The 27,764-nt window shown below is 47.9% G+C and overlaps 1 protein-coding gene across 2 annotated transcripts in view; it reads left to right on the top strand.

Moving 5' to 3' along the window:
* Positions 1-27,764, top strand: part of LOC144121843 (uncharacterized) — a 71,570-nt gene that overhangs the window by 38,692 nt on the left and 5,114 nt on the right. Inside the window, exon 2 of one of the 2 annotated variants that reach the window (XM_077655259.1) lies at positions 22,169-22,248. The exons of the other annotated variant lie outside the window; for it this stretch is intronic. The gene's annotated coding sequence lies outside the window, so the exon portion shown is untranslated. The remainder of the gene's footprint in view (positions 1-22,168; positions 22,249-27,764) is intronic. 2 annotated transcript variants of the gene reach the window in all.

The following is a 27,764-nucleotide window of genomic DNA, read 5'->3' as shown; positions in this document are numbered from 1 at the left end:
CTCGCCACAATGATAACAGAGGGGCCGATGGCCTGGGGCCCGCCACACTTGACTCTTACGCGTCCGCTCGTAGGCTGGCAGAGCGGGGTCACGAGGGGGACCCGGTGGCCGCACTGATGGAGCCGCGGCATTGATGGTGTAGCCCGACGTCGGAGCTTGACGGAGTACAGACGCGTACGTGGGTCTTGCGTCAAGCTGGAGGGGTACCTCAGATGCTTGTTGTTGGGCTGCGAGGCGCACCTCGTCGCGGACGACGTCAGTCAGCGACGCGAAGGATGGCATGTTAGAAGGCGTCCGAAGGGCTTGGAGTTCCTCCCGGACGACGGAACGGATGAGTTCGCGTAAGTCGTCCGGGGCGCTTCCGAGATGCATAGAACAGGTGTCTGGCCCGAAGGCGTTGACGTCACGATTGTATTGGCGGGCTCGTTGCTGTAGAGTCTTCTCCATGGTGGCCGCCTCGCTGAGAAACTCGGCCACAGTGCGCGGTGGGCTGCGCACGAGTCCCGCGAATAGCTCCTGCTTGACACCACGCATTAAATGGCGAAGCTTCTTGTCTTCCGACATAGAGGGGTCCGCGCGCTTGAAACGGCGGGTCATGTCCTCAAAGAACATGCGGACACTCTCGTTCGGGCGCTAGTTGCGCGAGTGTAGCACAGCTTCAGCTCGCTCCCGGCGGTCGGCGTTTGGAAAAGTGGCGAGCAGGTTGCGGCAGAAGGCCTCCCAGGATGGAAACGAAGCCTCATGGTTTTCGAACCATGTCCGCGCCGACTCTTCGAGAGCGAAATACACGTTGTGGAGCTTCCGCTCATCGCTGCACCCGTTGTAACGGGCGACACGCTCGAATGTCTCGAGCCAGTCATCGGCGTCCTCGAACACGTCGCCATGAAAAGACGGGGGTGTTCGTGGCTGCTGGCACAGGATGTGAGCTGGGAGCCTACTCTCAGTTGACATGGCAGCTGGCTCCTCCGACGTCCGAGGCTGTGTCGTCCTGGTGGCTGCCGGAAGGGGTCCGAACTCTGGGGACTCTCCTCGCAGGCGGCGGCCGCGGCGCTGGTGGACCGGGGTGAGATCCGTGATCACAGGTGGGCTGCGCGGGTCTGGAAGCGTACCCAGCACTGCCTCCACCAGATTTGTAACGAATAGTACACCAAAAACACTCGGGGACCAAGGAGCTACACAGCCGGTAGAGCGAGCACGAGCAGGAAGAAGATTTTCTTCGTCCTCTGCTTCTATCGCCTGAGTTCCCTTCGTCCTCCTCTTCTATCACCTGTGTCAATATTATATAAAGTTAAGAGTTTTAAAACTTATTGTACCTGATGCTAGCCACGGCGACATACGCGATGTGCGTGCACCAGCGAAGATGTGCTTTCATTCGGTGCCTGCGCATAGAACATATCGGCGAGGCAATTGAGCGACACGGGCAGGAAACGCCGCACGACAGTGCCGCTCGTCGCCGTCGCCTGGGGTTGTGCGGCCGAGCGAAAGCTTCACGCCTGGTGAATAGACGGCCCGAAAAACTGCGCTTGTGTACCTTATCCTTATCGAAAAAAGCGAAACGAGCGGCTGCATTTCATATCTTCACACTTTCTTACTAATCAGTGGGGAACTCCTGCCAGATGCTTGAATTTCGGCCGACGGTGGACCGCCGGCCCCTTTCGTGACGAGGCCTAGCGAGTACGCAGGATTAGTGTGTGCGATTTCGGCGATTGCGGAGAGCGAATTCGCAAGTTTTAGCGCCTGCAAATAGCTGTCGAGAGTAGTTTTGGCCACAGTTACCTCAAAGCGACGACTGCCGACATCGCAGGGCGCCAGTACAATAAGGGGGAAGTGTCGATATGTGGCCTGGTCTGCACAGCATGTGCTGAAGGCAGCCGGCAGCTGCCATCTGCGTCGACTGTGGACAACAAATCTGGTCATTTTCATTAATTCCAGTAATGTCCGAACGGATTTTTAGCTAGAGCGCTTTAAAATCAAGTGCTGATGACATAAGAGGAAGCAGATACAATTAGGGGGAAGCGCCGGTCCTTCTCGAACCGTTTCCCAAGCAGGCGATATAGCATCAGCGGCGCTTATTGCAGTGTTATCATAGTGCATAAATGAGTAAAACTACAATTTGTGAGCAATACTACGTAATATTTAAGATAAAGAGAGCCCACCTTGCGTTTTATGCCAAGCAAACGAGCAGTACTGTTTGCGCACAGCTATGTGAACAACTCCAGCGTGGGGTTGCAGTTGTCGTGATCGTCGCATTCCTAGGCCACAATGCGCACGCATAGTAAACGCTAAATGATGTACTATTATTTTCAAGCAATCATGTAGACGGCGGCGACTATTCTTCGGTGCGGGCAGTAAAAGCATTCGAGTCACGTAGGGTTTTGCAAGGGGCTTGGTTCCTGCAAAAGGGTTGTACGAGCCGAAGGGAATGCATGTTCGACTTACAAATGCACACATGCAGCGGGGAGGTCGTCTCATTCGGGGCTTTTCTCTGCTCATTTCGTGCCTCAAAGTTACACTAGTGCCACCTTGTGATAATTTGAGTTTAATTATCGAGCCGATGAATAGCGGACAAGAAATTGGTAGCCAGCTACAAAACGCCGCGGCTTTCACGGCGCACATCAGCGGAGGCATGCACGGCACGTGCCGCTTTTCACATACGGGAGCACTTGACTGCTTAAAAGAAACCACGCTCATAACATAAAAATATGCTTATGAGCGTAAATAATACAGCAGGGGTCCATCGAGTTCTGTTTCCTCAACAATCAGAAAAGGGGTGCCACGAGCAAGTTCGCTTTCTTAAGGACCACTCAGGTCGCGTACTAAGCTGACTGCTTCCGAAAAGAAAACACTGAAAATGCATTTTTTGGATAAGCGAAAAAAATGAAAACTTTTCGAGTGACCGCCGTCTACAGGTGTGCATGCAAGCACCTCAACAGCGCGCAGCAGACGACGCCGGGCGTCCATTCCATTCCAAAAACTTTTATTTCCTCAGAAATGGAGACCCCCTACTCCCTACCCCTGGCGTGCAGGCCTAGGGGCAGGGGCCGGGGCCTCCGCGACTAGATGCAGGCAAAGAGTTGCTGGCTCTTCGCAGCCTCTACCGCCAGATGGATGGCTTTCCTCTGCATGGCGGGTATGCCCCTGTGACGTCAGCGATCAGAGGTTGTCAGACCATCAAGTAGTTCGCAGAAGAAACAGAAAAATTCGTTTTAAAAATATTTACCGCACAGAATCAACAGAAACCTGGGGGAATTTTAAGGTAACATGTTGAGAATTAAATGCGATATGCAGGGCATGCGTGAAAATAGGCTGTCATGGCCCCTTTAAGTCCCCTCGACGTCATTTTTTTTCAGTCATGACTTATCGTTTCTGCTAACCCACAGCCCTTGGAAATTCTGGCGCATCATATATCCTACCTTTCATCTTGACACTTTGCTTACAGAGTGTAACGGCATCATTGTTAATGAATCCTAATGCACTCAGATTTTTAATGACACCTTCTCATCAGTATTTACGAACGAAGATACTAGCTCATCTCTTAGCTTAGATACATTTCATGACATTTGCATGCCTGAAATAGTTATTTACGAAGCAGGTATCTGAGCTTTATTAAACAATCTTCAAATCACTTGTAGTTTGGATCATCTCGGTTTTTAACAATAAGGTACTTAAGAGTACATCGCAGAGCATTTGTGCTGTCCACTCTTTTTGTTCTAGCAATCATTATCAAACTCACTAACTCCTAATTATTGCCGGATAGCCAAAGTAATACCTATTTTCAAATCCGGTCATCATTCCTCTCCACATAACTATCGTCCAATTTCTGTAGCCAGCACTTTTTGCAAACTCCTCGTTCACAGCCAAGCCATTAACTATCTCGAAGATCATAGCATTATTTTCAGATACCAGCGCGGCTTCCGAAAGGGTTTTTCGTGTGACACTGAACTAGCTGGCTTTACTAATGACCTACATTCATCTCTTAATGTGGAGGTCGGCGAAGTATTTCTTGTCTTCTAAAGCTTTCAACCTGGTCCCTCACCGCAGACTTCTGAAACTTGCACATCTTAACATCCATCCTAATGCACTCTTGTGGATTAAGGACTTTCTTTTGTCTAGAATTCAGTTCACCTCGGTTAATAATTCTAACCCTTCTTTTTCTCATGTCACCTTTGGTGTACCCCAAGGAAGCGTACTCAGTCCCTTGCTTTTTATAATCTATATGAACTATCTACCTGCCTGTGTAACATCTAAAGTTCGACTCTTTGCTGACGATTGCGTAATTTGCCGTAACATTAGTGACACTGGTCGCCAATCCTTACAGTCTGACCTGGACGCAGTCAGCTTATGGTGCTCATCCTCGTGTATGACCCTAAACGTTTATAAAACAAAACATATGTCTTTCACTTGGCGGTCAGCACATATTCTGGCTACTTACGTTCTTAATGACAATACTGTGAAATAACGACAACCGATAAGTACCTGGGGTGCACCTTCACTTTGGCTTAACGTGGCGTCACCGTATAGATCTCACCCTAGCGTTCACTTAGTCTTCTCAAGCGTAACCTCAAAAACGCCCTATCCACTTAAAGAAACTTGCCTATACCACGTTAGCACACCCTAAAGGTGAATACTCCGCAGCCATTTATGACCCTGATCAAGCTTATGTTATCACTAACATTGAATCCTTGCAGAGCCGTGCTGTTCGTTTCATATTTTCAGACTACTCACCTTTCACAATCGTCTCAGCATTAACGAAACGTGCCGAACTGGAATTATTATCACATCGCCGTAAACTGGCACGTTTCACGCTTTTCCACAAACTTTATCGCCATCCATCCCTTCGTGTCGGTTTGTTTCATTCACCGCATGTCATCTTTCCACGACAGGATCATTCTTTCAAAGTTAAACGCGTACAGTGCCGTTCATCGTCTTATGCCGACTCATTCATTCCTCGTATTCTCTCACTGAATGGAATACTTTTCCATCGGCCATCGCTAGAGAAACAGAAAAAAAAAAATTCCAAGAACTCATTCGTTGTGATGGATATGTGTTGTGATTGTATATTTTTCTGTTTTTCTTCGCGGTGTGTTATGACTTGTGTTCTACTTATGTTTATATCATTTTTTTCTTCTTAAAATGAAATGCGTTAATAAAAGAAATTATATTGTCCCCTTAATTATATAAATAAATGAATGCTATTTTTGTTTCGCTCAAGCGTTTTTAAATTTTTTGCAATGTCTTCTTTTTCTACCGTTACTGAAACATTATAGTTAATAGTTGCAGTAATTTCTTCTTAACCTTCACTTAACATTTAAACAACATAATGAAAGTATCCTTAAAAAGAGAGACTGGGCCTGAAGGCATACACATTAAAACAACGCCTAGGCAGGATGACATCAGGGCACCCACCATAGAGCACAACTAATAGATGCGGCTCTAAACTCACCTTGGATATCATGAGCTAACTGCGTATATGGCCACCCATAAAGGGTGTCTCTTAAGGGATATTGGTGAATGGGCGATAATTACAGTCTCGCGCTTTGTGCGCAATGGTCAGAAGACACAATCCGGGTGACTTACGTGAAGGGTTCTTAGTCGAAGGCCATGATCACTGCACGAAGAGTGGAGAAAGCTCTGAGACAGAGCGCTCGAAATATACTTTCGATGTTATTTTACTAGGCTACTGATCCGGAGTTCCCGGGTTCGAACCCGACCGCGGCGGCTGCATTTTTATGGAGGCAAAACGCTAAGGCGTCCATGTGCTGTGCGCTGTCTGTGCACGTTAAAGATCCCCAGGTGGTCGAAATTATTCCCGAGCCCTCCACTTTCTTCCTTTCTTCTTTCACTCCCTCTTTTATCCCTTCCCTTACGGCGCGGTTCAGGTGTCCAACGATATATGAGACAGATACTGCGCCATTTCATTTCCCCAAAAACCAACTATTATTATTATGATATTTTACTAGCAGAATTTTAACGCTGCAGTGGCGTTTAAAACGGGGCATTATAACTACGTTGTTTGAACGTTGAGCTAACCGTTATGATATGGTTTATAAAGTTAGTCTTTAACTTTCAGCATTAGCGTAACGTTCTAATCTCTCATGGGATGTTACCGCAACTTGCACAGTAATTCCAAACTTTTATTCTTATGTTTGGCGCTACCTTCGTGAATGCTTTCAGATATCGATGACACCCCAAAAGATTGGTTTGGTTTCGTTTACGGGGGTTTAACGTCCCAAAGTTAACTCAGGCTATGAGGGACGCCGGAGTGAAGGGCTGAGGAAATTTCAACCACCTATGGTTCTTTCAACTTGCATTGACATCGTGCACAGTACACGGGCCTCTAGAATTTCGCCTCCATCGAAATTCGACCACCGAGGCCCGGATCGAACCCGTGCCTTTTGTGTCAGCAGCCGAGCGCCATAACCACTGCGCGACCGCGGAGGCCCGTAAATGTGTTCAAGCCTGTGGCTGCTGCTTCTTCTCCTTCCAGAGTTAATCGAGTATGCACCCCTGACTATTAGTTACCTGTCACAGAGCTCAGAGCGATGGCAGGTTTAGCCAGTACCCGTGTTATCATGGTGCGATCAGCATGAGGCGATCCCGGCAGGAGCGCTGGTGTCGTTGACAGCTGCCTCCCAAACGCGCAGCGGCGGATCGAGCCAAGGTCGCGTGCTGCGCACGCCAACCGCGTTGCGAGGAAAAACAAAGGAACGATGCCTTTGTGTTTCTAAATGGCGTCATTGTTTCCACTAGGCGCTGTGGTTACGCATGGCAGGCTGTGGGCGTAGCCTTGACTCGCCCCGAATGCGGCAGGGAAGGCGGACAACGCGCACTATAGCAAAACTCCCGAGCGCTGCGCACGTGGGAGCAACTCGGTTAGAGACGCCATGCCCAACAATTTCGGAGGGAAATTGTGAATTTGAGAACTGTAAGATACTTTTGCGGAAATATTGAAGGTAATGGTCCATTCTTGTGATATGCGGGAAAATCTTTCTTTTAAAATGTCTCCTTCAATCGCATTCAACGGTTGAGGCTCCCATAGGAAACCAATGGGGTAGAATGCAGCCGTCAGGTGATCTGCGGATATATTATGTGAAATCTCACATTATATGAAACAATCGCGTTCATGAAAAGTTTCCCGCCCAAAACTGCTTTTGTCCAGGACTGCTGGGTATGCGGTTACCGTGCTCACCTGAACCAAAGTCAGTCTGATTGTGTGCGTAGTAAGAGTAAGAACACCCCCCTAACCGGTTCGGAAAGGGCAGACGGGAACAGCTACGGCCACCTTCCATTCCGGCATTACTAAAAGCTTCCCGACTCGTGAAAACGGCTTCGCGTCTCGGGCGTGCCAGATACGCATGCACGTGTCGACGATAGCTACACCTCCACTGCGGTCCATAGTATCAGTGAATCATATCAGCAGAACGGTGTCGCCTCGTGTTTTGCTCTCGGCTTTGGGTGCATAAGGAAGGCGGCCAAAAAACAAGATTATCGGCTGTGGAGTAAAGATGACCCATTTTGGTGCAAAAGGGCCGCTTCGCTGTTACGCCACGTGTTTTCTGTCGGGCCGGGGAAGTACTGAGAGTGGCGCCCACTTGAGCCTTATGTCCCATTCTCTGTAAAAAAAACCCGTGCATCAATGGCCATCGTAATCATTGGCGCTTTTAAGTATCTTCACGGAATCTACGAATGCTGTATAAAGGGGCTAGCTATATTCTCCGCACTTCGGCGTTGCACTTCTGTGTAGTGGAAATGTGGCCCAGTCCTGAGTAGCCTTCCCGAGAATGGGCCTGTTTCTTTGCATGATTGAACTTTACAACTGCTATTATTCTAGTGTTATCTTCTGTTCTTTTATTATATTTCAATAATCTTATTCCATTCGTAAATATTTTTGCATAATATTCTATACCCTCCTCTCTTGCTATAGCCCTACCGGTGCTGCAGTATGTGAAAATAAATAAATAAAATAAACAGGTTGTTCTTCCACTTCAGCGCCAAGCCAGTCGAGCCAAGTGCTGATTGAAAGGGAAAGGAAGGGGGGTAGGAACCCGACTGGTGAGCAGCCGGGCAGTAGAAGAGGCAATGGGATAGGTCCGTACAGGTAGTGGGATATAATTTGTACAATATATTTTATTCATCCTTCAAAGCGTTTTCAGTTACATGAATTTCTTCGGTCACTTTTCCTCTTTGCATCGCTCGCAATCCGTGCATTAGTTTCTCGTTACTTGCAGCTAAAATGTTTTGTTGGTGTAACTAGTTTGGTTATTAATGGGACGACTACATAATGGGTATTCTCTCCTGTGGAATTCCTTGCGTATAAATATCTCATCCAAATTGCTGTTTCAATCGAATCTCTTCTTGCGTACACCAGAATATTCCTACATTTCATTTTCTTTTTGCTGCTTTGAGGTTTCCTACGCTTCTTTGAGCTTGCTCAGTCCACTCCATATAATACTTTCGTATGTCGCTTAGCTTGTTGATTTGCTCTGTCTCTTTTGCCAGCTCTGTCTCGTATGATATCTCATAGATAAATGTGCGCATATCTCATATGCACATTTAGACTTTCATTCTCTGGCGCTTGGGCGCGTGTTTCCTTACTTTTAATGCCCACTGCGTGGCTACATTGGGAACGGTTTCATTCACCGCCTATAGACTTAAGTCGCCCTTGGGTTAATGAGCAATATCGGTTGTCAAGCGAGTTACCCATCTCCTGTATGGTAAACATGGTAAACCTGCAGAAACAATTGAACACCTCATACTCGAATGTGATAGCATCCATCCAGATGTCGATGCAGGCACTCACTCTCCGTTGCGGCCCTAGAATTTAGAGATTAACAGTGGTCATGTAAATAAATCTGCGGGGGAAGTGAGCAAAAAAGCGATTGGGAGATTCGTGGTTCAAAACCAGTGAGATGACATAAGGTTTTAAGCGTAGGACTGAAATCCTATTTAAAGAAAATGGCGAATTTTAAGACCAAGATGTAACACAGTTAAATAGAAGTAAAGAAAAAAGGCCTAGCATGGTGGCAACTGCCACCACCCCGTTCCAAAGAGCACGCTCCTATCTTCCATCCATCCAGGCGCTCTGCAGGTTGGCCGGGGCACAGGAGGGGACGCCGCTCTGCTAGTTTAGTGCGCTAACTCGACAAGCGTGTTGACCGAAGCAACATTGTCGCAATGACAGAAGCGGGCTGCGTCGTGAGCTGCCACAGCAGCGCAGACAATACGTAGGGACACGATACACCTGTTAAGCTGTACCAGGATGTGAGAACATCCGGTTAGAGGCACCACTTCTGTTCCCACTTGGGTTGCCCCATTTCTGGGGCTGGCTGGGGCATGAATTAACTGCGAAGTCATTTACATGAAAGCACACCACACTTGCGTTCTTGCACTGAGCTTTAGTGCAGCTTTGTAGATGTGTCTTCCTTCTCGAACGCCGCGCCCGTAAAACCATAGCGCCGGCAGCACGTATTCGCAGTGGGCTGCGGCTCGCCGCCAGGTGAGATGAGCGGCGCTGCTGTCACGCGACCAAACTTGAGCTTTGGTTCATCTCTCTTCAGCTTGGGCACTTCGCCTCGCAAGGCAGGAGTCCTTCGCTTTCACGCTCCTAAGCCCCGCTCCCTCCCACGGACACGCGCATGATTAATGAGCGTGACCGGTTTTACCAGACGCGACCCTGTCGCGGTTGAGAAGTCTGCGACCCGCGTTTAATCTTCTCAACGGGAGACCGCAGTCGCTTCTGCTGTCGCATGCTCGCTGCGGCGTGCATGTTTCTCTTTCTGGTAGTTCGAGGCTAACGCCCTCGCCGTTCCTCCCCCTGCAGTGCGAAAGAAAAAAAAAGCATCCACAGCTTAACGTCACAGCCTACTTTACGTATCAGCAGGCGTGTACGTATCAGCTTGCACAGTGCCAGTGCAATATTTGAAACGGGTGCATGGTTCGACCTCACCGCGTTCGTTCCTTGCTGCTCGTGTTAGGCGCGTCATAAATTGGCCCAATAGTGGTGACACCTTTTGGGGGGCTCTCTATCACCTGCGAAGCTGTTGATGCTAAGAGGGTACCGGACGAGGTACTGTAATAAATATGTATTCTCTTTTTCTGACCCTGCTGAGAGGTAGCCGTCTCTGAGGTAGTGAATCGCTCTTGCTGGAGGGAGGATTGTTTACGCTCGGCTAATTCTACCGCCTTTCCTGCCATGACATCCCACACAGTGTTTACCGAGGTCAGGGCGGCAGCTTGCGTGCATATCTGCTACACTCCGCTGCATGCTTCAAGGTACAGCAAAATGCTTAGTGTTCGCTGAACCGAGCACGTATGAAGACGCGGTTGGTCGCCTTTCGACGACCCCCACAGCGGCGCCGGATCTTTTGCGACGCGAGCTACTTAGCGCTTTCGCGTTGATATGAGATGCTTGCTTAATTAAGTCGTTGACCGAAACTGTACGCGAACTATATCGACAGCCACTGGCAAATCCACCACTAAAATTGTTGTGCCGGATATTTCCGATCGCCGTTAAAGCTAGAGTAGAGGTCAGAAGTTAGTTCTGCGTTATTATTGTTAATACAGTGATACGTTAAACTTTTTCTATCATAATAATATAACAACGTTCTGGTAAAAACGCTCTACACATGAAAGGAACAACTCTTTGCAAGAATGAATGAATGAATGAAAAACTTTATTGGTTCCTTTAGGAAGTAGTAGCGGTAGAGGACGAAGTCTTCGTCTTGAAGCTTGGGTCCTCCTTGGCCGTGGGTGGGCCCCTAGTCCAGGGCTCCACTGAGTCGGGCCACCTCGCTTGCGTGTGCTATGAGGGCCCTTTGGACCCCTAGCTCGCAGCTGGTGAGCCGACTCTCCCATTGCTCCGCACTTGGTGTTTTGTGTTTGTGGAATGCTTGATTTCTTCCGCACTCCCATGTGACATGGTATAGTGTTGGTTTTGCTCCGCACCACGTACAGTTGGCGCTATACTGTGTGGGGAACGTCTTGTTTAATATGTATAAGTTTGGGAAGGAGCCTGTTTGCAGTCTTCGCCATCCTGTGGCTTCCTCCTTGGATAATGCTTTATGTGGTGGGGGGTATTGGAATCTTAGCCCCTTATATAGGTTTAATAATTCCGAATAGCTGTCCCCGCAATTAATCTGGGGCCCCTCCAGGGTTAATGACGTTCCTGCTAGGCTGGTCATTCCTCGAGCTAGGTTGTCTGCCCCTTCGTTGCCCCTGATCCCTGCGTGACTCGGTATCCAGATTATGTTGTGTATCGGTCGTCCCTCAGGGAGCAGAGCTCTACTGAGGATCTTGAGTGCCGTGGTGCTAATTCTGCCTCTAGTATAGTTCCGGCACGCCTCTTGTGAATCCGTTAAGATGTTAAGGGGTCTCCCTGTCCTATATCCTTCATTCGCTGCCAGGGCGACAGCAATCTCCTCTGATTCCGTTATGTTAGATACTTCGGCTGTGAGGCTTGTGGTGTGTTCTCCCTGGTAATTTACAACTACTGCTACCGCGCTATTTTTGTGTGTTTGGGGGTATAGGGAGGCATCAGTGTAGACTGTGTTGTCCCGATGCCCCATGTTCCTCTCATGAAATTCTGCCCTAGCCTGTCTCCTGTTAGCATGGAGGTTTGGATCCATGTTTCGGGGGATAGGTTGTATGCATAGCTTCTTTCTTAGCGGGTCTGGTATTGCGGCCCTGCTATTTTGTGGCTTTTCTATTTCCCGACCTAGCTTTGTCAGGAGCTCCCTTCCAGTCGTTGTGTTGCTAAGTCTTCGTATTTGTGCCTTGAGCTGGCATTCTCTTAATTCTTCGAAGGTGTCGCTGATTCCGAGTTGCATGAGCTTGTCGTTGGATGTATTTCTTGGGAGATGAAGAGCTGTTTTGTATGCCTTCCGGAGTATTGTCTCCGCTTGCTCCTTCTCTGCTTTGATAGTCACATGGTACGGTAATGAATATGTTACCCGGCAGACCACTAGGCTGTTGACTAGCCTGAGTGTGTCCTCCTCCTTCATGCCATACCTCTTGTGCGCTACTCTGCTGATCATCCGGCCTACTTGTCCTGCCGATTTGCTTAGCAGGCTGAGTGTATGACTGCACTTCCGGCTTCCTTGCATCCACATGCCGAGGATTCTGATCATCTTTTGTTCCGGGATGTTCTGGCCCTCTAGTTTTATTTCGAGTGGAGCATCCGTAGGGTGCCTACCCACTCTGAGGAGCTCAGATTTTTCCGTGGAGCATTTAAGTCCTCTTTGTTTTGTGTATTCTTCAATGCAGGTGGCAGCCTCTTGTAGCGCCTCCTGCTTCTCCCCCAGTGAGCCTTGGGTGGTCTAGATGGTGATATCGTCTACGTACATTGCATGACTAATCCCCTGGACTTGGCTGAGTTTCTTGGCGAGGCTGACCATCGCTATGTTAGAGAGTATTGGCGAGATTACTGAGCCTTGCGGAGTGCCCTTGCATGGCATTTGAAAGGTGTCACTCCGCAGGTCTCCTAGGCCTACCGTCGCTGTTCTGTCCGTGAGGAAGCTTCTAACGTAGTCATGGACCTTCTTCCCGCAGTTGGTGGTGTTAAGTCCTTCCATAATGGCGGCATGGGATACGTTGCCAAATGCCCTTTAATATCTATGGCCATGCCAACGTTCTCCCCGTTCTTTGGCATTGTTTCGAGTACCTCTTCTTTTAGTTGTAGCAAGATGTCTTGGGTTGATAAATTTGCCCTGAATCCGAACATGGTGCTGGGGTACCATTCTCCGTCTTCTAGATGCGTTTGTATTCATCGGGTAACTATTCTCTCGTACAGCTTGCCTAGGCATGATGTTAGCGAGATCGGTCTGATGTTTTCAATTTGGAGTTTCTTGCCGGGCTTGGGGATCATGACGACTACGGCCTGTTTCCACTCCGCTGGGACCGTCCCTTCTTCCCATTGTTTGTTTAGGTATAGGGTGAGTTGGCTTATTGCTTCGTCGCTTAAATTTCGGATTAACGAGTTATGAATCTTGTCCGCCCTGCTGCCGTATTTTTCGTTGTTGCCCTTATGGCCTCGACGACCTCTTCTCTTGTGATGGGTCTGTCCGTGGTTGGGTTTTCTTCGCCCTGGTAGTCGCCTTGGTAGCCGTCTACCTGGTCCTTCCCGTAGCATTTCTCTCGTACTGCCTGGAGCAGCTGTTCTTCTGTACCTTCGTACTGATGAATTAGCCTTTGGATGGGTTTGCTGCTTTCCGCCTTGCTTTTGCTCGGATCCCTGAGTGTTCTGAGGATCTGCCACGTTCTAGCCGTGCTGAGGGTGCCATTCAGCGAAGTACTAAACTGCTGCCACCCTTGTCTTGCCAGCTGCGTTACATATTCCTCTGCTTGCCTGGTGATTTCGGCAATCTTCTTTAGCTTTCTGTTTAGCTTTTGGCGCTTCCACCGCTTGGTCAGGCCTCGTATTGCCTCCCAGAGCCTGAGGAGTCGCTTGTCCACTTCTGGTGCTTGTTCTGTTCGATCCACTTCTTTAGTGTAGAGATCCCTGATTTGTCTAAGCTGTTGGCTCCAATCTTCTGCCGAATTTATGTCGTCCTTAAGTTGTTTTCAGTGGGTGCGGAAGGCATCCCAGTCAGTTAGGTTTGCCTTGCCGATCTTCCTTTTGATGCTTTCTGCCTCTGTGCTAGAAAAAGAATCCACCTGTGTTGTCAGCGTGAATCGGTGACACCTCAAAGTTTTGGTCACGACAGATCGAGAGAGGAAGATGACGGCGTTGACGTTATTCATGATGACATGTTCTCCTGTCTGAGAATGTACAGAGAACGATGCGTCGTGCCATGGGCCGACTACAGTGGCTCACGTACGCGGTCTGTCTTCGCGTGGCTTCATATCGCACGAGTGACGCGCGAGTAAATGGAGCCTAGTCTTGCGATATCCGGCGAGCGAGTACCGCGCCGCTCAAAGAAAGCCCCGTGGAATGTGACAGAGCGGCAGGGGATGGCGGCGACGTCTCCGGAATGGCGTGACACGCAACAGGAGAAAGCGGTTTCCTGCAATGATGCGGTCGGTCCGGCAGGGATCCTTTCTTGCGTGCACGTTGACACTGATCGAATGGTTGGAACCCTACGCCGAAGCGTCGTCGATAGACACCTACATTGGAGACTGATCTACAGTGTAGCGGGGGCCGTCCTTTAGGGAAGTGCTCAACTTTTTATGCATTGAGTATAATGAAACACACATATTAAACATCGGAATGTAAACCATTTAAACTGGAAAACCTGCGTGCTTCTCCACAGTAATGAAGGAGAAGATTGGCAGGTGTGCATTAGTAAAAGTACAGCAAGCAGAGAGCGGAAAGAAGAAGCAAAATGGCGAAAAGTACCTCTAACTGTCGCGTTTGTCGCAAACTAAGCACCAGCGTGCCTTGCATTAGTCATCAGAAAACCGTAGCTGCTTTCTGGTCGTTTTTTCAAAACCTTGCGCCGCGAGAGCAATCCTAATATTAACGTCGGCTAAAAACATGCACCTGAGGCCACGTTTCTGCCCTAGCAGGGCCACAGGGCTACGTGAACCAACTGCCGTTCGTGGACCGCATAGCACGAGAAAATTTCAGCTTACGAATTTCATGCCTCGCTTATGGACTGGAACCTTGCCTACTTTGCGGTCGACTTGTTAATTTTTCTAACATTACTATGCTCCGTCCCTGAAGTCGTTCGCAGCGCTGTGAAAGCTGCGGCGTTCTGAGGCAATCTGGACACCGTGCGCTGCGCAATGTGTTCCTCCTAGCCTCTCACTGGCGACTGGTGGCTCCATCTCTGGGAAAGAAAGAGCACCACTGTCCAGCTGCTGCGCGCGGCGGACTCGGCCGATTCGGCGAACGCCATGTTTAAATGGCGGCGCATCGCTACGCAGCAAGCCTTCGCAGTGTTGTCTTCGTGCGGACTTTTATCTGCTATTTAAGCAGCGAATGAAACGTTGGCTATACTTGCTCAAATATTCGCGGGACTATTTGCTGCCTTCCCTGGCATTGATTGGAAGAGAAAGCTCTACCTTTCACAGGACTGCAAACAACTTGAGAGATTATTTTAACTATATCTTCTGGTTTCGGGAATATTCAGTTTTGTAAGAGGTTTCTACGCGGATATGGAAATTGTGTTACATCCCTCCCGTTCCATTCATACTTTTGTTTCGGTTAGAAGCTGCGCGAGTACTAGACTCAACTGGATATAGAGCGCGAACAAAGTATTTGTCATAACGCCAGCAATTTCATATATGTTTACGTAATCAAGGAGCTAGGACTGCTTTATTTTGCGAAGTCCAAGGCTACCTGAGAGGTCAGCTTGAAGACTCACGAGACATGTTTACGCGGCGTGGAAGCCACGTCATGCCGGCCAACACATGTGCAAAATGCGCCAGTTTTTCTCTATCAGGAGTGACCGTGTATGCAAAGGGGAACACCGAAAGGGTCAAGAGCAAACGAGTTGTAGAAAACAAGCAAAACAAGAGCAGCGAGTCTTAACTAAGGCCGCTGTCCCATGGACACTTAAGTTCGAGCCTGATCGAGTCGACTAGGATACGGTGTTACGACACGACCAGTTTGACTCTTCATCGGGCCCGATCTTTCCCGACACCAAGGAGTAGATAATATATCGATTCTGTAATATGATTCGGTTCCAGTTTGCTTTTGTTCGTTCTTCACTGTGCGAAGCGACGCCACCCCGATGTTGTCTCCATTCATTTTTGGCTCAGCTTTCGCGACGGCGGGAACATGGAATCTTTTCAACCAATGACGGAGTGCTGGTAAAATTGAGTTGGAGCACATCGTTGTGTTTTAATTATCTGCCCAAGCCGCTTTTTCAAGCGCGGCTAAGGTTTTCCATCCTGATCGAAGAGCTGCAGGCGCAACTCTATTTTTAAGGGAAGGATTTAAATGATAGTTAATTAGAGGTCACGCAACATGCCTGGGCGCAGTGCAAAAATTACTCAGCAGTAATTGTGCCTGAAGTGTTATAACTTTATTTTACTTCATTATATATATTCATTGCTTTCCTAAAACTTCTACGATTATGTATAGGTATACGGGTGCTAGCATGCAGCAGAACAACTCTCCGATCAGCACAAAAACGGTCAAATAGTGAGATTTCGCTGCACTCTTTGAAGGGGCACTTAAGAAAAATTAAATTTGGCCTCTGTGAACACATTGATGCATTCTAATATCAAAGGTGCCCATTCTAATATTAAACTTATTTTCTGTATGCTAGAAAAAGTCGGAGAGACAATATACAGGTTGCGCCATCACAGGCGGACTTCGCAAGTATGCTACTTGCGTCGGCACAGAATTTCTCACGCAGATGCTATGCAACACTGCCAATCACTTCAAAGCAGCGGCAACCAGTCCCGCTCGGTGGGGACGTTACAAATATGAATGAGGTTGCGGGGAAATTTTTTAATTCAATTTCTCACCCATAAATGGGCTTTTTCCTTCCGGACTGATGTTGTAGTTCATCGTCGGAAGGAGCCGGAGATCAAATTTTTACTGAGAAGAAATGTTCTACCGAGTAGGACTCGGCGCCCTTCAAGAATCCCATTAGGCCGCAAATTAAAGATTCTGTCTACTGCATTTGATCAGCCGTATTTACCTTCCGGCAGCCGAAAGTTCGCTCCTCAAAAAAAAAAAAAATTGCATGCCTAGGTATGCTCCTGCAAAACACTGAAAAACATTATAAAATCTAATTTTTCGACTTGTGAGCGTTCCTTCCATTCCGGTAGCTCGCCTCTGTGAACCATAATACTATACAGGCGAGATAGGGACTGCCCACCGTCAAGGTGATCAGACCGGCGCACTGCCTCAGATACGAAACCTGTCGTTAATATGTAGTTCAAATCTCAAATGTGGTTTCAAGCGGCTATCGCTGAATCAAAACTAGCCGTATATTTGTCACAGATCTCGTTTATCGGTTGCAGGTATATTCCGACGGCAGCGCAGTTCTAATCATAATGACAGTTTGTCTTTTCATTATGTTTTAATACACCGCAGCTGTGGCCTAGTCGATTGAGCATTCGCCTCGCATGCGTGAGTAGCGGGCTTCGATCCCTGAGTGCCACCGGGTACCCACCGGTGATAGGTAGGTGCATACTTTATTGGCGAGCCTTATGGATGAGTTACTGTCTAGGGTTGGTCTGGGTGCAAGCTCCCCCTGGCCTGGTGCTCGGCTTATTCAGGGTGAAATGCTTGGAAAATGGGTCTTTGACCCATGGCGCTCTTTGGCCATGGATGCCCTTGCGCCATAAAAATTCATCATCATCATCATCATATGTTTAAATGATGATAAAAAAAATAGTCAGACCATAAAGCACGGTCACTTATTTCAAGAAAAGGGACATAAAATTATCAACGCGTCTGAAGCTTGACTCAAAGGTGCACATTTCTACTATGATCTGTCCTATTCATTACCAGTAGCCTGCAGTACGCTTACTCCAGGCGGCCTAGACCGCCTATGAAGAAAGGGTTATAAAGTGTTAACAATGCACGAGACCACTGTGGGTCTGGCCATGTTCAGTGAGGCAGTTTGGATTATCCGTAAGTAGCTGCTGACAAAACCACCAGTTCTTCGCTCGTTTTTGCCAGCTTGGACCAAGCTGTGGCAGAATATTCCAACAATCTTTTTTACTTGTTTCCTTCAGTGGACTGACCGGATTCGTTCACTGCGCCTTACCTCACAGCGGCAAAAGTGAATTAATTCATTATATGCTTATCCTGAAAACATTCGCAAAATGCGCACGTCGTAAAAATTGTTCGACCCGCACACCGTTGTTCCATCCGTGGAGCGTCATGTTTGTATAACTTCCTAGAAAACCCATAATTCCACGGTTGGCAGACGTTGTGTTCGCGACACCTCTGGGTGCGTTAGTACAGAAATTACAATTTTATCAACCATGAATTCCACTTTTAGCGGCAGTTTGCGTCGCAGCGCGCTATGAACAGTCGGTTTTCTCAGCTGTGCCGGTAGCAGGTGGCGTGTTGTGTTTACCTTGAAACACCAACCTGTGCAGCCTATACCTTTCTGCCTTGGTTTTCCTACCTATATAAATGTCCAATGTTTGTTTTTGCTCCTAGGACTTTTGAATACTATACGCAGTTCTGGCGATGAGGAAAGCCGAATGCAAGAATGCCGAAGAAAGTAGCAATCGATAAATAGTCGCTTTGGGCTGATTTGGAACACATGAGTGGAAACGTCGCTCGGTCAGTTCAGTTTCGAGAAATTTAGCTGGTCGTATATTGCACATGTATCCGAAAATTTTCTCTCGTTCGTATTCGTGCTGTTCATTCCCAAAAAACCTCAACGGCGAGAAAAATGGTGTAATTTATAAAATAAACCTTTCTTGCTTTTATACCTTAACGTCGTTGATTTGTTAGGCTCAACGGACCAAAATTTTGCGCCTTCAGTGTTCACTGGAGCTGCTGGAAACGCACTCTTATAACTGTGCAGCTACTCAGAAGAGTTCCTTTTCTGAAATGCTTTTTTAAATGTCAGTATTCATGCTCTTTACATCTTTCTTTCAACAATCCACTCAAAATTTTCAAATCGCCCTTTGCATAGACGTGAACATGCAGGTGTTATCTTCGTTCCATTTCCTTTTTTGTCCCCCAGTTCAGAGCTTAGCTTTTCTCCAAAGTGCGAGAGTATTTGTGCGAGCGCAGTTAAAGTGTACCTCAGCCAACGGCTTGAAGGCCGACATCTGGGCCACCAAGGAAAAAAGCGACTTTCTCTTCATCATGTGCGGAATGCGTCTTAAACATTTCTGGAGCACCCTTTAACTGCACATAACGGACGCTGTAGTATGAGAGCTTACCCATTGCACTCACGCTCGTCTGATACCAAGCCGAAAAGAGTATATATTTGCGCCTGTTTCGTCTCCCTTCCTCCTGTGGTGCCTCTTTTGCGCATCGTCTTTTTCGAAACTATGCACGAACTAGCGCCTCAGAGTGTATTACTAGGCTTCAAAAGAGCACCGTTTTCTTTAATGGAAAATTGTAATTTTCAGCGTTTAAACTCCCGCTGCAGAGACATGGACTATGAGGGACGCTGTAGTGGAGGCCTCTGGATTAATTTAGACCACCTCTATGGGGTTAACGTGCAGGGAAATTGCACAGCACGCGGGCGTTTTTGTATGCCTCCATCGAAACGCGGCAGCCGCGCCCGGGATAGAGCCTGCCACCTTGGTATCAGCAGCGGAGCGCCAAAGCACTGGAGCTACGCGGAGGGTTCTGTAATTGATCATTTTAATAAAACAGCACAGGAACGCATTCCACCTTTATCCGCGTGCATTGGAAAGACGCACACATGCATTACCGGTTCCTAAAATTCACTTCAGGCTTCAACTTGGCCAATATCGCCAACGTTTTCGGTGAAATAAGTCGTATTGGAGGCTCTGTGCTAGTGGCATTTCTGTTACCAAAACAAGCTCTGACGAGGCATTCTTGTCCAAAGCGTCTGATGGTTTAATTAATCAAATCGCTGTATTCTTAGCGTATGCAAAAGGGTATATTTGATTAGGATAGGTCCTCCCATAAGGGGCTACTGTCGTTGTGGTCCTCAGTACAAATGGCTTATATCCCCGGGGTTTGTTTATACAAGTCCCAAAGAAGAGGTAGAATTCCTACTGTGATTTAAGTCACCAATTCCGCGCCAACTTCTTACTCGAGCGTGTCGTCAACTCCACCCAGGCCAACTTGGATAACACTATCCAACTCTCCTTCGTTTCTTTCTCTCATTCATGAGCTCGGCCCGATGAATTCTTCGTATTGTCGTTCCTTGAATGCGGCGCGACAGACAACAGCAAAGTCAGACAAGACGGTAAGGCGAGCGTGATATTTTACCGACGCTTTTGTCATAAAGATTACTGCAAGCAGACTTCACATTACGCAGCCCCACTCGTAACTTAACAGAGTTCGAGTTTTCCATTAGGCAACTACAGCCTTTGCCGAAACCAATCCTGTCGGGTCCACAAGGATTGCAGTATCCCGGTACACAAGAAGCTTGATGAAGGCTCCGTAGGAGTAAGAACGAAGAAGATTGTTTGCACGGTAGAGATCTTGGGCAGTCAGGGTGCGTTAAGTGTCTTTTACGGGGTTTCGAAAGTGGAAACTCTTGGCCGAACTCTTTTTAGCACAGGCTGTACTCTGAGAGTGTTGTGTTTTTCTTCTTTCCTGGTAACACACGCACTGCCGAGAAGTAACGACATTCATAATAAGGCAGCGCTTCTCGCAGCTGAACTGCGCGACAGATGTTACAACTGAAGAGACAGTTCTGCAGAAGCAAACATGGATACTCACAGCAGTAGTTCTTGAAACCAACCTCGCTATATGAAAGGAAAGCGGCCTCGAATGAAGCCGCGCACATGGCTGGCGAGGAGCACGAGTGTTATGGGTGTCGCTTTGCGAGCGAAATTTAATACCGTTGTCACGCGAACAGTTTCGACGAGGCTATAGAGTCGAGGGCGTTCGAAATTATCGACCGCAGTCTGACTCGAAGGTGCCGTGCCGTTATTATACTGCAAATTAGTCGCTACGCGGAGATTGCATAATCTCAGACCAAGCGCTTGTGGCACTGCCGTCGGCAACGATGCTTGCGAACGTATTAAAACAGCTGGCCCGCAAGTTTAACTTAGATGTCGAAAAAATGGTTTGTTTGTGCTTTTAAGGGTGTTTATTTTTAAATCAAAACTTTTGTTTCGAATACGGTTTAGCAGCAGGCTAGCATTTTTCATATAGGAGTTTCATATAGGCAAAACAAACGCATTAGACATTCTTGGAGTCAGGTGACTGAAGGATCCCATTTTGAAAGTTCTTTTGATAGTGTAGTCGAGAGTGGCGCAGGGCAGTTTCATTTAGAGACCAGTAGGAGAGAGAGCTTTGTTCGGCAGTGGTTGTTATCTTACTGATGATAATTATTCAAGCACAGATCCAAGTGTGCTGGGGCAGTAGAATGGTAGCTGGATTATTCCTTCAAACATGGTTAACCGCATCCACTAGGCATGACTTGCGGCGTAGCTCGCGATGTTTTATTGCGATCAGACTTGAAATGAAGCTGACGTAAATGTGCTCATGCAGTAATCACGTAACCGACGGGGGATGCCACAGAAGTGGACCGGAACAGTTGCGGATATGAAAGTAGGTTTTTGAGGAAAGGAAATGGCGCAGTATCTGTCTCATATATCGTTGGACACCTGAACTGCGCCGTGGGGGAAGGGATAAAGGAGGGAGTGATAGAAGAAAGGAAGAAAGGTGCCGTAGTGGAGGGCTCCGGAATAATTTCGACCACCTGGGGATCTTTAACGTGCACTGATATCGCACAGCGCACGGGTGCCGTAGCGTTTCGCCTCCATCGAAACGCATGTGCGGCCTTTCGCTTTCCGGGCAGGCTTCGTTACAGCCCCCCCCCCTTCCCCGCGTCCGTAGGCGCTCGTGCGAGACAGCCGGCGCCGCGAGACGTGTCTAGCATGCACGAGCGCGCCCTGTCGGCCGCCGTCGGTGTACAGGCCTCGTCGGTCGATACGCTGTGGCGCGCTCCGCTGCTGCGCTGCGGAGGCGTCTGTAGCTGTTAACGCGTTTGGACATGTGTATGGTCGTCCAGCATTCATATGCCACCGATAGCCGTCGATAACGAAAACAATAAAGCATCAAAAGCCACAGCCTTTGGCACGTTTACTTTAGCGTTAATTGGAAGGTTAGTAAGCACTCCAGTCGCAATTTTCTTGCAGAAAAGTGCGTGGGAAGGAAAAGTACAGATTGGGTGAGGGAACAAATGAGAGTTAATATTATCCTAGCTGGGACAAAGAATAACAAATGGACACGGGCACTCTATGTCATCACCTTCATCATCAGCCTAAATGCGAAATGGCGCAAAGACACGACGACGAACACGGAGCGACAGGACTGGCCTCTCTGTGTTCGTCCTTGTCTCTTTGCGTCAGTTCGCATTTGTGCAATTATGTTTCTTCACAAGCAACCAGCTCAAACTAAAGTACTCCGTCAGTCTATCTACGTCCACTACCGCATGACAACAGGCTCCTCTGGTATCCCGCCGATCAACCCTGTCCTGTACCAGCTGCGGCGACCTTATCCACGCACACCTCCTAATCTCATCAGCGTACCTGCCCTTCTGCCGCTCCCTGCTAAACAGGGGACCTTACATGCGGCTCTACTTACATGCAGGGCATGCAAAGTGACAAGGAAAGAAAAACAAGAGGTGGTTGCTGAGGGTCTAAGGTGCCTGCAGCTGGCACAGTGAGTAAGTGAGTAATCTTTATTGAAATGGAACTGTCACGATGGCCTAGATGTGAGAGAGGGGTGTAGGGACAAAGAGTTCACATGTGACGGTCGATGCCTGCGTGAATATTATCATAGAAACGGCAGCCTGGGTCGGGCCTAATGGCCAGAACAGGTTCAGGTGTTTTGTATCTTTTTGTTGTTTTGTCTCTGCTTTATTTCGTGAATTTGATGCTGCGTCTGTTGTGATGTTAATCGGTTTTCATATTGCTCCATCTTTCGTGATGTTTTCTTATCTTGAAGTTGCCGCAGGACAGAACTATATACAGGGTGGTTAGCCCAAGATTTTACCCAATTTTTTAAACTAGGCTTCTTGAGTTAGAAGAGCGCTTTTTTCTGCATAGCATTTTCAGCGGTGCAGTGCACCAGAATGCAGCTAAAACGTGCTAACTTGCAGGTCAGTTAACTAATATTGAATAGTTAATTTTTAACTATTATACGTTAGGCTTGTTAATTACTGAAGACCGTGTAGCCCACTGTACTAATATCCATATCAGTTTTTAGATTTTCAAAAACAAATTCTGGTTAAATCGCGCCAAAATACATGCTCTTCCGAGAAGCTTGCAGGCAAAGCAACCTCTCCAGTGCACGTAACTCGTCGAAATAGCTAAAATTTGTTGGGTCACAGCGCCGAGGGTAACGGTTTTCTCGAAATTCTAACGAATGATATCGATATTATTTACGGTTGGCTACACGCTTCACAATAATTAGAGAGCCTAACAGTAATAGTTACAAATTAACTATTCAGTATTAGTTAACCAGTCTATTAGCACGTCTGCTGTATTCTGACGTGCTACACCGCAGACAATGCTATGCCGAAAAAAGTGCCCTTCTAACTGAAAACCCTATATTTAAAAATTCTGTAAAGTATTTGGTGAAACACCCTGCATATTGCAAATGCACTGTAAGCAACGCTACTACGTATTAATAACTGCCTGCACTGAAGGTGCGCCAAATTTTTTCTTCACAACTCCCGTTTTTGCCATGTAATGTGGCCTGAGCGCCGTCAAATGAGCTATTGCACACTTTTTGTCCCGGGTGGCTCACGTCTTATGGAAACAGAAATAAACTTTGAACTTCAAGTTGGGATAGGGGAGAATCCTTTGTCTTGCAATTGTCGCAGCTATGCTTTTGATGCTATGCTATGCTTTTGACAGGCGTGAAATATTTAGGCGCTCAATTATCGAAAGTGTTCGCTTTTTCGAGCGGTCTGTAGTTAGCCAGCATTTTGTGCCGCCACGCGCCGACACAATTAGCGAAGTGACAATGGCGGGCGAGGTGTATACTTTAGCGTGAGAGACGATTGAATAGTCTGCTCCTCCCTTTCTGGTGCGAATTGTACCTTTCAGTTTAGGGCCAGCAGATCGATGGACAAAATATTTGGATCCAGCTGCCTGTGAGAGTGGCGATAGCATTTACATTGGTAATCACTGGCCTGTCTGCCTGTTGCTGTTCATATCGAAGTGATTCCAGCGCCTACTCCATCACTATCGTTTCCGTATCTTTTCAGAGCGGTGATTGTATTGCGGAGTGTCAGAACGGCTTGAGCCGAAGCTTGTCAATCGAACATGCCTTGCTGGATCGGAATAAACGAGATTCAAAAGTGTCCGGGTTTTAATTTGGTTAAACCGATTATAGTGCGAAAGCGCTGGCAGTATTACTGAAAGAACGTGGCGTCGCTGTTGCTAGGCAACGGCACAAGAAAGTTCGAGACAAGATTCTTGGTCGGTGTTAGTGAGCGTGTGAGTGGTTTCGTACTAATATTTCGAGTAGCAAATTCTTGCCTTACCGACTCTAGTAGGCCTACCAAAGCTTTGATACGCTGAGTCGTCATATAGTTTATGTAAGACTGGGACAAAAGTACTTGTATTGCTTTGCCCTGGACCCTATTGACCGCGTTTTACTAACCGTCTTAATGTAAGACTCGAACACAAGCACTGCTATGGCCATGCCCTAAACCCTATTGCTTCAGTTTCGGTATCCGTCTCAATTCATTGCACTCTATATGACAACCAACAGGGTTTTCTATGAATCTCTGAAGGCACATTACGAAACGTTCTCTACAGACCGCTCAGCAAATTGCTATTTGAATTCAGGTGCTTAAGTTATCTAATTTCGCAGTCTTACTTTGCTTCGTGCTATCCCGTTATCTTCTTTGGAAACAGTGAATAATAGAGCCTCACTCACTCTCCCATCAGCTTAGATCATACGCGTAGGCAATGTTTCGAAGTAAGGGACAATAACTGTCAGTGCGATGTTTCATTAACCGCTGACAACGCAATGCAATATAGCCCTTCCCAGCCGGTTTTTTTTTGTCAATGCGGATACTTATCATGGATGTCATCAATATAAGAATGTGCGGAGTCATTTGTGGTGTGACAGCATTAGCTTGTTTTCTTCGCTCTTAAAATAAAATTGACGCTGTACGTAAGCTTATGTGATCATAGCGTTTTGTTTTTCAGACATTTCGAAACAAGCTTTTACAGTGCATGAACTCGCCATAGAATTTTCGGCCAAATATTCACTGGCCGCAAAATTTAAACAAATTTTCGCAATTTAATAAAACCTGCAAATGCGATTCGTGCGTTCACTTTGCGTCGGCTGATTAAACTTTGCCATTATTGCCGATAGCAAGCGAAAATTCAGTCGAAGTTTCCAGCTTGACTACCTTGTCATTGTTTTAACGCGCTACTTGGTTCTGATTATGCTTAACTAATTATTATTTTATGCTACTTGTTCTTCACGTTTCTTGCAATCCACCCTTACCGTCTGCCGTTCTAAAGCATCAAAGCATCCTCTTCTTCACATTGGCAGTAATCATCATAGAAACTGGAAAGCCCGTGCTTCCTCGTGACGCGCCCTTCTGCGTCTTTCGTCAAGGCTGTGTTCTCTCGAGAATTCTGACCAGCCCAGTTCCAGGCAGTGACTGCGGCAGGTAGCTTGCTGCATCCCCTTTCGTGCGACCGCACCCTGAGTACTGCGACGAAGAGGTTGGCCAGCCTTCTTAAAGGGGGCTTAGCGAAACGAGAAAGGAGCAGCGAGGCGGCCGCTTCCAATGTATGGCGGCGGAGGAGGCCCTGGAAACCCGGGAAACCAGCGAGCCACCGCGCCTGGAGCTGCTATGGAATCGGCAGCGCCGTGGCCGCCACAGCGTCCGCCAATGGGCCATGAGGGTAACGTTGGCGATGACCAGATGCGCCGTGACGGGCGCAGGCAGGGCTCCAGAAGACACCGAGACGGTGACAACGTTTCGACCTCGAACACAGACAACGGGGTGAACGTCCGACGGTATCCCACCCCCGGCTACTTAGTCACTGTGTGGGCTTTCTGCTTCGTGAGCATCGCCACGCTGGCAGTTCCCGTCGGATTCTTCCTGCTTCCGTTCATCAAGGCGAGTTTCATTGTGTACACGCAACAAGTCTCCGTTTCATCGCAGATTGCAACGGGTCCGTCAACGGCCGCGACCACTTTGATGACGACCGCCGCAGCGACAACGTCGGCGCCTCCGACCACGGAGGCGCCCAGGCCAACTGGCACCAGCTGTCAGAAGGAGAGTCCCAATGTACCAGGTGGTATTAACCTGACAGACGTGTTCCACGAACGATTGATTTACCCAGAGGCGTACCCCGAAGGCGGCCGAAATCAACCCGTGTACTGCATCTACAATATGACGCGTTTTAGACGCCCTAAACGTTACTACTTTCTGCCGCCGCATCTGCCGTTTGCCTTGTGTCCAAACATAGTGTACTGGTCCTGGAGAATACCTCGCGGCAACCTTACCAGCAGAGCAAAGGAATTCGATGAACGTTTTGGGCTGTCCGCTATCCATGAGGTCGCGCGGAACCAAAGATCCAGGGTGGACTTATCCCTCGCTCTGGGCGGCTACCGCGAAGACAGCGGTGACTTTCACGCGGTCGGAAAAGATGACACCGTACGACACCGGCTGGTGCAGGAGGTGTACCAAGCATACCGTCGCTACAACCTGTCCGGCATTGTCCTGCACTGGGTGGCGAACGAGCCCGTCTGCGAGACCGCCTTCGGTGGAAGCGTGCCGCGGCTGGGCGAATTCATTGACAGCCTGAGGCGTCTGATGTCTCTCAACGAGGGCAGTCCCCCGTTCAAGATTGCTGCAATGGTGGACCCCCAACAACTGCACGAAATGCAGTTTTTTCGTCTGCTCCGGACCCGCCTGAACATGACGTTCTTCAAAACCCACCAGGCGTCGCCCTCTAAGGATTTTGACGATTACTGTGCAAACTCTGCTAACGTTTTCCGCTCCAATGTTGAGCGCGTCAAACCGTTCTTTCGGCCGCCAATTCCTGTCCCAAATGCGCCGGAACCCCAGAAATACGAAGGACTATGCATAAGCTTGTCCTTAGCCCTGAACGCTCGCCAAGGGTACCGACTGGAACAGCCCGCACCTCCACAGCCCGTCTCCACTGTTGAAGGCTACATGGCATTGTTCGAGGCATGCGACTCACAGCTGAGCTTCAACGATGTGGTGGATAACCGTCCGGGCTGCGTGCTGAGGAAAACGTCTGGTCCTAACCTGAACGTCACGTACGCTTTGGACGACCTCGCAGCTCTCAAAACCAAGATGTCTAATCTTGGGAACAGAACGCAGCTATGCGTCCTGATATACGACATCGACTTCGACAACTACATGAACGAGTGCAGGCAGAATGTAGTCGCATTTAGTCGATATCTAATGCTGCGGCACTTCTACTGCGCCAGGGTCGACACAGTATGTTTCAACGTGACGCACTATCTTCCTTAGAATGCTTGAACACACAGGCGAACAATTTCTCGAGACTGATTCAACCGCATGCAGCAGAACAGTGGTATGTCGCCACATCTTCGTCAACTGCGCATGGTTTTAAACATCGCTCAGGCTGCGCACCAGAAGGGCGACATTGCTGATTCAGCACTGCCGAGAATGTCATTAGTTCGCCGCCCTTGTTTTCCGAAAAACGACTTTTTTTCCACATAAGTGTATGATGCACAAGAGAACGTAAAATATGTTTAATATTCATGATCAGGGGCTTATTTGTGCCCAGCCATATTTTGCTTACGAACCATGCGAGCTTTGTTGTGTTGTACGAAATCTGAGCCAAATGACCATTGCGATCACCTAAGTACTTAGCGATCCTCGAAAAGTTCCAAGATGCTCTGCGTAGATAACTTAACGAAAATTAACTTCATGGGACACAATAAATGATGCATTGCAAGGTGATAGCTCTAATTTACCTTGCATGACTGGGGCCGTCCGCTGCCTAACGCTATCGAACGTCTGACTGACGTTTGTATGGGCCTGTTGCGCTGCGTGAGTGGAATTTACACACTGGTTTTAGATGCCTAATTGGTCAATGGTGTTTTTGCTTATGATTATTGATTATTATAATTATTGAAATATTTATGATTATAGTTATGATTTATGAGCGCAATAATCATAAATATTTCCTTTGGTGTAGTGAACTCAGAT

This window comes from Amblyomma americanum, chromosome 2 (assembly GCF_052857255.1).
Source record: "Amblyomma americanum isolate KBUSLIRL-KWMA chromosome 2, ASM5285725v1, whole genome shotgun sequence".
Lineage (NCBI taxonomy): Eukaryota > Metazoa > Arthropoda > Arachnida > Ixodida > Ixodidae > Amblyomma > Amblyomma americanum.
This window is presented reverse-complemented; position numbering and strand designations above follow the sequence as displayed.